Source organism: Gossypium hirsutum, chromosome A09, assembly GCF_007990345.1.
Source record: "Gossypium hirsutum isolate 1008001.06 chromosome A09, Gossypium_hirsutum_v2.1, whole genome shotgun sequence".
In the NCBI taxonomy this organism is placed as follows: domain Eukaryota; kingdom Viridiplantae; phylum Streptophyta; class Magnoliopsida; order Malvales; family Malvaceae; genus Gossypium; species Gossypium hirsutum.
The window spans coordinates 72,481,717-72,494,021 of record NC_053432.1 but is presented as its reverse complement, the minus strand read 5'-3'; the positions used below and the strand labels follow the sequence as shown (position 1 = coordinate 72,494,021).

The 12,305-nt window shown below is 33.4% G+C and overlaps 1 pseudogene; it reads left to right on the top strand.

The window, feature by feature from the left end:
* The first annotated feature begins 4,521 nt into the window (after positions 1-4,521).
* On the top strand, positions 4,522-11,173 carry LOC107889447 (E3 ubiquitin-protein ligase PUB24-like; annotated as a pseudogene).
* Positions 11,174-12,305: the final 1,132 nt, after the last annotated feature.

The following is a 12,305-nucleotide window of genomic DNA, read 5'->3' as shown; positions in this document are numbered from 1 at the left end:
TTTTCTTTCCCTCTCACCAAATGAATTTTTTTTTGTTATTTTAGGCCTTATATAGCCCTCCAAAACGACATCGTTTTGGGGGCTACACTTAAGCCTCAAAACGACGTCGTTTTGACTTGGACCGGTTCGACCCGACCCGACCCGCCTAGGATCCGCGTTTTTTTAAGGAAGGGCCAATTGCGCTTTTAGCCCTTCCGCTTTTTATTGTTTTGCAATTAAGTCATTATTCGTTTTTTTTAATTTGGCCCCTAAATTTGTTGCGATTTTCAATTTAGTCCCCGCTGATGTGCTGAGTTTTGTTGGAAAGGAATATTTGTTGTTTTGGCCCCCCACTATTGCCGCGCATGTTCAATATAGTCCTTTCCTTTTATTTTTATTTCAATTTTGCCCCAAATATTTTGTTTTTAGTTCAATTTAATTCTTTTTAGTTACTTTACTATTTAAATTAATTATTTTAGTATTATTATCATATTTTATTTACTTATGTAGTGTGTTAATAGTTTTTTATCATTTCTAATACGTATATATATTATATGTATTTTATATATATTATGTATATATTTTTAATGCCATTAGTTATATATTTCTTATACTATTCCATGTATGTATTTTATATCATCTTATGTATATATTCTCAAATACTATTATATATACATATATATATTTTTTTAAAATACCATATTATGTATATATTATTATTACAAATTATTACTATTGCTAGTATTATTATAACTATTATTATATTAGTGTATATTTTATGTACATATGTATATATATATTTTTTTGTACATATCATTATTTTATATTATTGTTATAAATTTTTTATGTATATATTTTTTATGTACGTTTCCTAATATTTTCTTTTATTGTAGATATTATTATTATTACATACTTTTATTATATGCATATATATATATGTATTTTTTTTGTACATATTATTATTTTATATTATTATTACAAATATATCATTTTTCCTATTTTATTATTAGTACATGATTTGTTTTTATTTTTATTTTTTTGTAACTATCATTATTGTTATTCTAATATTCTAACATTCCGTGTTAATATTTTTCATTAATGATATTTTTTTGCGTCCTTTATCTATTTTTAATTTCTCACTTTAGGAATATTTTTTCTCATGTTTTAATTAATTTAAAAAATAAGGCAATGTACCGATTTAATATTAAGCCATCGATTTCATCGCTATGTTAGGTGAAATTTGTCGGCTTGTGTTAAAAAACGGGACACCCTTTCTAATAAAAAAATCGAAAACTAAAAATTCTCATTTTTCAATTGGATCACGAGTAAATGTCAAATTGAATTCGTATTTTTGAAAATCAAGTCAACACATGTTTATGAGATACCAATTTTGGGCGTCGCGAGGGTGCTAATACCTTCCTCGCGCTTAACTGACTCCCGAACCTCAATTTTTCTCTAGACTTTCACGTAGACCTAAATTTGGCCTTCTTTTTGTTTTAAAATAATTTTATTAGGTGTCCGATCACACCTACAAAAAAGGATCGGTGGCGACTCCCTTTGTTAATAAAATCGAAAGTTGGTTTTCAAATGTTTAATAAATCGCCCCAATTAGCGACCGACCGAAAGAGAAATTTTTTTTTCGTCGCTACAATAAATGACTTAATTACTATGAAATAGTAATTGACATTTAATTAAGGAATACGTAATTATTACCATAAGATAAAATAGTATTATATTGGGAAAATGAATTTATCCTAAAGAGACTAAGGATACCTTATAAGGGTAACACACTTATGACAAGATAATGACGAGCACTGATTGAGTAGCTTTTGTAATGGTATGTAATTAAGGAGAGTTCAGTCACAATGCTATAGTGAAAATGACTTCGTGATTGAAAAAATTTATTATTAATAGGTAAAAAGTTGGAACTTAATTATAAATCATTTGAGCCCTAATTATATATGTCCAATTGGTCCATCTACTAACTCGTTAAAACCAGAAATAAATTATATAAAGAATCAAATAAACAAAAGTGCATGAAAATGATAGAGTTAGAGAAATGAGTCACATTCGGATATGAATGTGCTTTCTCACTAAGTATAAAAATGACTTGAAAATTAATTTAAGTTTTTCAAATTATTATTTAATTAAATAGTTGAAGCTTAAAATAGAATTAAATTAATTAGTCATTATGAATCCGTTGAATATGAAAATTAATTATATTTTCTCAAAAATTCTTTTATGGTAAAGTTGTTATGACATTTAATTGAAAAATTAATTTATCTGATTAAATTAATGTATAAATAATATTTATTTTGAAAAATAGAAAAATATGTATTGTGTTGGATTAAATTATAAAGTATTGGGTTAAAAGTCCAGAAAGCAGCATATATAATTGGACTCAATACAGGAGAGACGCAAACTCCTTGGGGTGACATCCCTAGTGTATTTAACTAGGGAGTGTTGCCCACTATTCTAATTAAACTGGAAGACTAGTTTTTCTATTAAATAAATATTATTTATGTTCTAATAAATAATGGCACTCGTAGAGCTATTTATAATATTTCGTACAAGATTTTCAATATTGTTATTCTATTGTTATTCTACCAGAAAATAGTGAAAATAATTTTTTAAGTATAAATTCAATTTTTTGAGAATAACAATTTTATCGATTCCTATTGATATAGAATTACTTTTATATTGAAAGTAATAAATCGTTTCTGGCCCTGTGCTTAGTTCGTGATTATTCGAGCCAACATTCGTAACAATTCGTGGTACGAGAATAGCAGAGAAGATCGTTCAATTGAAAGCTAAGAACATCTAGGATCCGCCTCGCCCAAAGCAAAAGTAATTTCTAAGATTGTTTTACAATTATCATTAAAATTGTTAATAAATATATATATGGAAACACAAGTATCATTAAAATTGTTTGACAATTTGACATAGGCATATTCCTAGAATTTAGCCTCTATATATTAGTTCTTCTTCTTTTTTTTAAAAAATATGCATATTTAATCTTTTGACTTCTTTAAAATTATATTTTCCAAACGTAATATCTTTATATATTAAAATATATTTTCTTTAATTTGAAAATATATTATATATATATTCTAAAATATATTTTGTTAGAATTTATATGTACATTGAATTTATGGTTTTTTAGAATTTTTATATAATTTTGTAAAAAAATACTTCATTTTATTCAAAATTTCCTTTTATTGAATTATTTTTGTTTTATGGATATCATATACATATATTATAGGAGTACGTTGAAACAACTATTCAAATTGAAGATATGGAACATTGACATTGAGTTTTTTTTTCCTTAAATTTTAAAATTTATATTATTTTGTTTTATATTAATAAATTAATTCAAATTTATTTTAAATAATAAAATTTTCTATTCTTAATTTGTATCGATAATAGTACAAACTGTAATAATTTTAAAAATTAAAATATATTTATTTTAATTTTTTAATCATAATATTGTTTTTTTTATAATTAACCATAATATTACTTAAATATTACAAAATTTATAAAAAATTAATAAATAAATATAAAATATTAAGGTTAATACATATATGGCGTCAGGATATTCGAAATCAATTGTGCTGGCCTTTGTCTTGTATTATTAGAAAAATAAAAATGATCGTTTTTTTCTTCACGAAATAGCTTGGAATAAATACTCAAGCGGTCCCTGTACTATAAGGTCAAAAGTAATTTAGTCCCTCTCAAAATAAATGAAGTAATTTAATCCCTATGCTATTAGGAAGTAAGGAAATAAAGATAATTGATGGTGAAGTTAACTTTTTTTCATTAATAAACTATATATAGGTTAAAATATACCACAAGTCCCTCTACTTTTATTTTTAGGAATATAGTCCCTCTATTTTTTAGATTTTAAAATTTAAGTCTAATTGTTGATACTGTTAAAATTATTTTATTAAATTTAATGTATATAAAAATAAACAAGGTAGTTTAGTCTCCATAGGTAAGAAGCAGTTTAGCCTATATCAATGTGAACGAGACAATATAATCTCTATAATATTCGAAATTGAGTAAATAAAGATACTTTGATTTTCATTAACATAAGAGGAAAAATAATAGAAATAACTACACAAATGATGGAATTTTTATAGCTTTTTTTTTATAATTTTTCTAAAATTTAGAAACATTTATTTTTTCATTTTTTCATTTAAAAGAAAAATCAATCAATCGAGGATGGACAAGTGCCAATGTTTTGCATAATTGTATTTATTTAATGTCAACTTCTTAAAACGTATCCATTTTTCCTTATTAATTCATTTTTAGTAGTAGGAGGATTAATTTGAAATGGGTTTATTAATAGCTTTCTAATAGTAAAACTGTGTTGATTTTAAAAGAGATTAAATTACGACTGAGGCTATAGTAGAAGGATCTGTTGAGGATTTATTCCAAATAGTTTTATGTTACTTTAATATAAGCGCAAAATCCTTTGACCAATAAAGTGTGTGGTTGGAATGAATTTAATTGGAGGCGGTGATTCATGATTCGATGGAATACAATATGACTAGTATGAGACGACCATTCAATCCCTGCTTCTTCTTTATTTCCAATTTTGTCAATAAATTAAGCCGCATTCTTTTACCACTCAAACTCTCCGCATTCGGGCAGAGTCGCCCCTTAGGTCTGTTAATTTTCAACAGCCCGGTGCGCTCAGGTATTGCGAGCGGTGCACGGTCATCTGGATAATGCTTCCCATCGGCGGTTTCTGTCAGTGTAATTAATTAGCTATTTCCTCCCCCATATACTTTTTGCCTCTCCCATATTACTTCCAAATTTTCAGCTTCTTTCTTTCTTCAATCAATCTTTAGGAACATTTTTTGTTTTTTTGCCAGAAGTATATTTTATGGAAGATATTGATGTTGAAGTCCCCAAGTATTTCATCTGTCCCATATCTTTTCAAATCATGAGAGACCCAGTGACCGCCATAACTGGCATCACCTATGATCGAGAGAGCATCGAGCAATGGCTACTCAAAGGCAAAAGCACCAACTGTCCGGTCACCCAGCAACCTTTGCCTACAGTCTCCGATTTAACTCCTAACCATACGCTGCGTCGGTTGATCCAAGCCTGGTGCAATGAGAATGCTTCGCTTGGTGTTGACCGGATTCCTACCCCTAAACCTTCCATTGATAAGTTCCATTTCCTTAAACTCATCAAACAGCTTCAGCATCCTGATTCCAAGATGAAAGCTTTGAAGGAATTGGATTTGTTGGCGGTCAAGAATGAAAGAAACAGGAAATACATGGTGGAAGCTGGGGTGCCTAAAGCTATGCTGTCGTTTATTGTAAATTGTTTCAAGGAAGACTGTGTTAGTGGCCTAGAGGAAGCCCTAAGTGTCCTTTTCTTAATTCGAATTCCATCGGCTGAAGCAAATTTGTTACCCAAACAAAATGATCAGATTATCAAATCATTGATCTGGGTATTAGGATGTGAATTCAACACCCAGGTTATGGCTAAGTCCCATGCGGTTTCAGCATTGAAATCCATCATTGAAATGTTGGAAACGTGATGGGTCGAAAATTTACTTTTTATTACACACTCAATATATTACAATACGAAGATTACAAATATTTTCTCAATGACTAGATAGTCTAGCTGCTGCTAGATTTTAACTCACTCAAGGTTTGCTAACCTTCTCACTCTCACTCACGTTGCTTCTCTTATTTCTTTTTCTTCTCATTTTTCTTCATTACAACACAAGTTCAAGCCTCTATTTATAGGCTGATAAAGTGACAACAAATGTGGCTATTAATCCACTTAATTTCCAGCCACAAAACATCTCAATAATGGAGCACTTTGTATGGCTAAAATTTCAGCACTTTGCATGGCACAAAATTGCTCCACGTCTCATGCTTCTAGATTATGCTTGAAGTGGGTTTGATTTCTAACACTCCCCCTCAAACCCAACTTTCATACCGAGCTTCTCTTTGAATTTGTTAAATGTCTCCACTTTCAACGGCTTTGTGAAAATATCTGCCAGTTGATCTTCTGTCCTGCAATGGACCAACTCCACGTTTTTGTTTTTCACTTGCTCTCGGATAAAATGATACTTCGTATCGATGTGCTTGCTTCGGCTGTGCGACACCGGATTCTTGGCAAGTGATATAGCGGATTTGTTGTCAACGTAGATGGTAATTGGACCTTCATTTGAAACACCTATTTCTCCCAAAATATTCTTCAACCACATTGCTTGGCATGTACAAGTTGCTGCGGCCATATACTCTGCTTCACATGTTGAGAGAGCAATTGTTTGTTGCTTCTTTGACGACCATGAAAAAACTGCGGAACTGATGTGGAATGCATATCCGGAAGTGCTTTTCCGATCATCCAAGTCTCCCCCATAATCGCTATCTGAGTAGCCAACTAATTTTGAATCTTGTGAGTGGGTATAGAATAAACCATGGTTCATCGTACCTTTGATATATCTCAAAATTCTTTTTGCGGCAATTAAGTGGTCTTGCTTCGGCTTCTCCATGAATCTGCTCACCAATCCTACTGCATATGTAATATCTGGTCGTGTGATTGTCAAATACCTTAAACTTCCAACGAGACTTTTAAACAACGTCGGATTTATCGACTCCCTTGTCGAATCAACACTTAGCTTCATCCCTGGATCAGCTGGCGTGACTACTGGCTTGCAATCCTTCATTTTGAACTTGTTCAAAATCTGCTCCGCATACTTCTTTTGAGAGACAAAAATTCCATCTTGCATTTGTTTCACCTCGACTCCAAGAAAGTATGACATCTCACCGATATCTGTCATTTCAAATTCTTTAGTCATAGCTTTCTTGAAATCATCAGACATACCTGGATTGTTTCCGGTGAAGATCATGTCATCCACATATAGGCATACGATCATGATATCTCCATATCCATTCTTCTTTGTGTACAGGGTGTGCTCGTGCGGGCTTTTGATGAATCCATTTCTTCGGAAGTACTCGTCGATCCTTGTGTTCCATGCTCTTGGGGCTTGCTTCAATCCATACAAAGCTTTCTTCAATCGGTAGACTTTGTCCTCCTTTCCTTGTATGCTATATCCAGGTGGTTGTTCTATGTAGACTTCCTCCTCCAAGTAGCCATTCAGGAATGCAGACTTGACGTCCATCTGATAGATTTTCCATTTGTATTGTGCTGCGACCGCTATGAGAAGCCTAATTGTGTCTATTCTTGCGACTGGAGCAAATATTTCATCATAGTCCACTCCTTGTCTTTGCTTGTAGCCTTTGGCGACTAGTCTTGCCTTGTATTTCTCTACTTTTCCTTCTTTGTTGGTCTTCGTCTTGTACACCCACTTGACACCAATCGGGCTATGTCCTTCTGGCAGACTTGTTAGCTCCCACGTGTCATTCCTTCTTATTGCAGCAATCTCCTCGTCCATGGCCTTCTTCCATTTATTGTTTTCAATTGCTTCTTCGTATGTCACTGGATCACATTCTGTCATTAGACAGAATAGTGAATAATCGAACTGCGTCTCTACAGGTTCCGTAGAATTGTAGATGTCGTTGAAACTCCGTGTTCTTGTGGGTGCTTCATCTGAGCTGCTGCTTCCGCTGCTGCTGGTTGGTGACGAAGGAGCTGTTGTACCAGGACTTTGATCATCGCCTTGTTCTTCTTGGTTGATGACATCATTGTCGTCTTCGTTGAAAAATAATCCTTCCACTTTCTTTTCTTCTTCACTCCATCTCCAGTAATCCGCTTCATCGAACTCGACATCTCTTGAGATAATCAATTTCTTAGTAAGAGGATTATAAAGTCTGTAGGCCTTACTTCTTTTGTCATAGCCTATAAAGATACACTTCTCTCCTCTATCGTCAAGCTTTTTCCTCTGTTGCTCAGGAACGTGTGCATATGCAATGCATCCAAAAATTTTGAGGTGTCCAACTCTTGGCTTGTGACCGCTCCATGCTTCTTCTGGTGTCTTGTGTCTTACACTTTTTGTTGGACATTGATTCAACAGATAAACTGTGCATTCAACGGCTTCAGCCCAGAAAGTTCTCGGAAGGTGTTTACCTTTTATCATGCTTCTTGCCATATCCAGAATTGTCCGATTCTTCCTTTCTGCAACTCCGTTTTGTTGTGGAGTGCGTCTGGCTGTTAACTGATGAATGATTCCATGATCCTTGCAGAAACTTTCATAAAGCTTTGCAGTATACTCGCCTCCTCTATCGGATCTGAGTATCTTCAAATATCGACCACTCTGTTTTTCCACCATTGCTTTGAACTCCTTGAATTTTTCTAGGGCTTCCGATTTTGCTTTGAGAAAATAAACCCAACATTTTCTGCTATAATCATCAATAAAAGTTAGGTAGTACCTGTTTCCACCGAGTGATTCAATGTCGTACGGACCAGATATGTCGGTGTGTACAATTTCCAATGGTCTTCTAGCTCTTCGAGATTTTCCTACTTCAAATTTCTGCCTATGCTGCTTTCCTTTGACACAGGCTTCACACAGTTGATCTGGATGATTAATACTTGGTAATCCATTCACCATATTTGTCTTTGACAACAGCTTCAAGCCAGAAAATCCGAGATGTCCGTACCTTAAGTGCCACAACCATGATTCATTCTTCAGATCCATCTTCATGCATTTTACTTCTCCAGACTCGATGTCGAGGGTGAAAAGATGATTTCGCGTCATATCAACTCGAACAACTAATTCTCCACTTTTGTTCCTGATGGCGAGTGAGCGGTCTTTCATATGAACTTCATATCCTTTTTCTAGGAGTTGACCAAGACTGATCAGGTTGCTCTTCAAAGCTGGTACGTAGTAAACGTCTGAGATGTACTTCTTCTCTCCATTCCTTTGTGTTATAACAACCTTGCCCTTTCCTTTGATTTCTGCATGTGAGTTGTCTCCAAAAGTTATTTGTCCATGAACTGTTTCATCTAATTCTGTGAACAGCTCCTTTCTTCCACACATGTGGTTGCTTGCACCGTTGTCGAGATACCACACACTTCTCTTGCGATCTTCATTTTCTCCGTAAGTGAGAAAGACACTTGATTCCACTTTTTCGTTGCCTTCTGCTGCGACTGCTACATGGTTTCTTTCATCCACTTTGTGTGTTGATCTGCACTCGTAACTGAAATGTCCATACTTGTTACAGTTGTAGCATTGTACCTGAGATTTATTTTCTTGAAATCTGCCTCGGCCACGACCTCTAGATCCACGTCCACGGTTGGATGTTTGATAATCTTTATTTTCTTGATATCTCCCATATGATTGATTTCCACGTCCTCGTGATCCTCTTCCTCCTCTGTTTCCACCACGGTAGCCTCCACGGTATCCTCTGCGGTTTCCTCTTCCTTGGTTAAAGTTATTACTTGTTTCTCCGTCGTCGACGGACAACTTGCTATGCAAGGCTTGATCAAGATTTTCACTATCTTCATTTAGCTTCATCTTTTGCTCATGGGCTTGCAGAGAACCCACAAGTTCTTCGAGCGACATCTTTGACAAATCTTTTGATTCTTCGATGGCAACGACTACGTACTCGAATTTGCGTGTGAGTGACCGTAGAATTTTTTCCATCACTCTTACCTCGTCAAGAGTTTCTCCATTTCGTTTCATTTCATTTACCACCGATTTTACACGATTGGCATAGTCATCGATATTCTCGGAGCTCTTCATTTTTAACATTTCAAATTCAGCTCTAAGTGACTGAAGGCGTACCTTTTTAGCTTTTTCTACACCTTGAAATGATTTTTGCAAAATCTCCCATGCATTCTTCGCGTTCTTCACATCTGATATTTTCTCGAAGGTTGATTCATCCATACCTTGAAAGATAATATTCAAGGCCTTTTGATCCTTCTTTCGTGCTTCTCGTAACGCCTTCTTAGCGTCATTTGATAAAGCTGCTTCTGTAGCGGCATCTCCGGGCTCGATGTATCCTTTTTCAACGATCTCCCAACAATCTTGCGAACCGAGCAAAGCCTTCATTCGAATGCTCCAATTTCCATAATTTGTCTTCGTCAATTGTGGAACTTGTAGCTGAATTACGTCGCCCATATCGACTTGTTAGATGAACACCAAAGGTACTCCGAACTGGACACGAACCGGACACGAACCGAACTCCGAACCAAGCTCCGAACCGTAGCTCTGATGCCACTTGTTGGAAACGTGATGGGCCGAAAATTTACTTTTTATTACACACTCAATATATTACAATACGAAGATTACAAATATTTTCTCAATGACTAGATAGTCTAGCTGCTGCTAGATTTTAACTCACTCAAGGTTTGCTAACCTTCTCACTCTCACTCACGTTGCTTCTCTTATTTCTTTTTTCTTCTCATTTTTCTTCATTACAACACAAGTTCAAGCCTCTATTTATAGGCTGATAAAGTGACAACAAATGTGGCTATTAATCCACTTAATTTCCAGCCACAAAACATCTCAATAATGGAGCACTTTGTATGGCTAAAATTTCAGCACTTTGCATGGCACAAAATTGCTCCACGTCTCATGCTTCTAGATTATGCTTGAAGTGGGTTTGATTTCTAACATGAAACAGCAAGTTCGGTTGTACTCGAAAGATTAGAACCCAAGTTCTTCGAGATGATTGTCGGAGTTTTGAAACAATGCACAACCAGGATCACTCAACAGGGAATAAATTCAGCTTTGCATGTTCTTTTAGACGCTTGCCCCTGGGGAAGAAATCGGCTAATGATGGTTGAATCGGGAGCAGTTTCCGCGCTTATCGAGCTTGAATTAGGATCACCCGAAAAGAGAACCACCGAGCTTATTCTGGGTATACTCTTCCATCTGTGTTCTTGTGCTGATGGGAGAGCAGAGTTTCTCCGCCATAAAGGCGGCATCGCCGTTGTCACAAAGAGGATCATGAGAGTTTCACCGGCGGCCGATGATCGCGCAGTACTGATTCTTTCGTTGATAAGCAAGTTCTCAGCCACCAGTTGGGTTGTTCATGAAATGTTGGAGGTTGGAACTGTAACAAAGCTTTGCATGTTGCTCCAACTCGATTGTGCAACCTATTTGAAGGAAAAAACTACGGAAATACTTAGATCACATTCCGATGATTGGCTCAAGTTCCCTTGCATCGACAAATCTGTCTTGACCAGGTATATTAAATAGTTTTACTTTTAATTAATTGCTTAATACTATGTAATTCATATCAACTATATTTGCATCCGCAATTTTTACTATTGGTTGCCACTAAATCATTTGTTTAACACTAAATATAATTTTATTGTCTTTTAAGGTTTGTTGATTAATTGCAAATCTTCTCACTTGTTTTTCATCTTCTAATCATATCAAAACCTTGAAGTAACTGGAAGATTTATCCATAACTGCACCAAACCAATATTTTCTTTTTATTTATTGTATATCACTTTATGAAATTATACTAACTCATCAATCCTTTGATTCATAATTTGTGATAATTAATGTGGGAGAATACGAGGATTTGCTTTTACAACTAGTAATTACCAATATTATTGATATTTTTGTAATATGTCAAATTTTATTTATTTTCCTTTGAGATTTTCTCATCAACATGGCAATGTGATTATCATAGACTTATTTTCCCATATAGATTAGAAAGTTAAAAAAATATTAAGACAAAACTAATATTATTTTATATTGGTTTAGGGTATTAGCCTATTAATAAACGTAACAAAATAAATTTATTGCCTCCTTCCTCCTTCTTCCTACTTGATTTTCCTTATTACTTCAATAGATTTTTCTCAAAATTTGATTTAGCACTCATTTTTGTATGAAATACTTATTATTATTTTTAGAATATGGGTAGAATTGTCCCATTTAAGCCGTGTAGAAATTGTGAGTTAGACCGCCTATGATTTTACATTTTTATGATTTAATTATTTGTAAAACAATACCTGAAATCAACTATTTTGTTATATTCATATGAGTTGGCCTTTAGCTAGAACAAAACATGATTTCAATTTTTTTTAAAATTTATTCTAAAATAATATTTATATATCCATTATTATATTTAGGAAATATATGAAAGAAAAATTTGAAACAATTTTACTTTCAATTAAAATTATAAGTGAAAGAAATAATTTTAGAAAAAATATCAATTAAATTTTATTATCAAATATTTAATCCAAATATTTGTTAAGAATAAAGTTTATTATATAAATAAGTATATGAAGATTATCTTTTATTTAATGACGGTAAATTCATAAATTATAATTACATTATTAAGAAAATACTTAGTGAACCAAACATGATAATATAACTTTTCCTGGAATTTGAATCAATATCTTTCAATGTATACCAAACATTGTAAAGTAAAATTTTTGAT